This window comes from Anopheles gambiae, chromosome 2 (assembly GCF_943734735.2).
Source record: "Anopheles gambiae chromosome 2, idAnoGambNW_F1_1, whole genome shotgun sequence".
Taxonomy (NCBI): domain Eukaryota; kingdom Metazoa; phylum Arthropoda; class Insecta; order Diptera; family Culicidae; genus Anopheles; species Anopheles gambiae.
Genome location: NC_064601.1, coordinates 109,898,751 through 109,900,204, shown reverse-complemented (window position 1 = coordinate 109,900,204; position 1,454 = coordinate 109,898,751).

Genomic DNA, 1,454 nt, shown 5'->3' with positions numbered 1-1,454 from the left:
CGAACAGAAGCAAAAAAGGAGCAGAGGGCAATAAAGTACGTTGCAGTTTCGATAAATGTGCTGATGCAGCGGTTATGCAAATAGATCGTTAATCATGCTCTGCCTTTCTTTCTGCAAACCTGGACTGCCGCTCCAGGGACAAGGGGACCTATTCAGACGTTTAACCCGTCCTCGTTGTAACGATAACGTTTCGAACTTCGACACCGAAGCACGCTCATCAAGCAGAAGAAAAATGCATTTCATTCATTGACGTCGACGGCCAAACCATTGCGAACGAGGTGAAGATGAGGCTCGGATGGTTATAAATGGTGAGGTACATTAACGTGAAGTGCTGATAGCGCTCAAAATGAAACTGTTTATAAATATTGAAAAACCATTAGTTAGTATCAATCTTGAATTCTTTTGTAATCAAAGCAAAATAATCAGCAAATCAAGGCATACAAAACATAAACAAGTCCATAAAAATTAACAAAAATCAAAAACAACTATAAAGAAGCGTTACAGGCTTTAACGTTACGCTAAAAGGAGCGTTACAGCTTTACGCAAACTTAACGACACAATAACACACACGAAAAATAATCATAATACAAAATTAAAATAACAACAAAGTGGAAATGTGTGCTTTTCAGTCATAATTTTGTATAAAGGAACTATGATCATTAAAAAATGCACTTTCAATATTACTTGCAGCACAACAAGTTACTAACTCTATCGTTAGATACACACTACACCAAGCAAATATGAATTATTTAACCACCAGCTCTATATGCTACTTTCTCTCTTACCTCCAGGCAGGATTATTCTAATCCATTTACAACACCCCACCCACCTACTGTCGCTTCTGTTGTGTAGCCCAAACCCACAGTGCACAGTGCTCACTGCATCGCTATTGAGATTTACAATCCTGCTGCCAAACTCCCCGAGAACATGCCGACCGGAAATTATAACATGCATTGAAATAACACCCGTAACACATCATCCATCTTCATCACTTCCTGGTGCGGGTCTGATGTAAATCTTCCTTTCCCTCACCACTGCTTCTTACCCGGCATGGACCGGCTACGACAAATGTGAGAGATGCGACAAATTTATTTGCATACACACTTCACTTCCAAGCCTTCGCTCTCCAACATCCTTCGCACTTTATGGTGTGTCCCCTTGTGCTGGGCAGCAAGGTGTGTGCAAAGTGGTGTGCGCAACAAGGTGTGTAGATGTATGTTTGCAGATTTATTCAATTCCAATTCCCAAGCCCGCATTCAAGGTGGAGCCGCACTGCACTCGAGAGTGATGCAATGAGCAACTCCATGGAGACGCCTAGTACCTGCTTACGCACAGGGGCGATTCTAGCACAGCTTGCGTTAGAATGTTAAGATACTATTATGGTAACAGATATGGAACGTGTTTATGTTTCAAATCACGTATATATCATGCACAATTACAACGCTTGGGTTCAC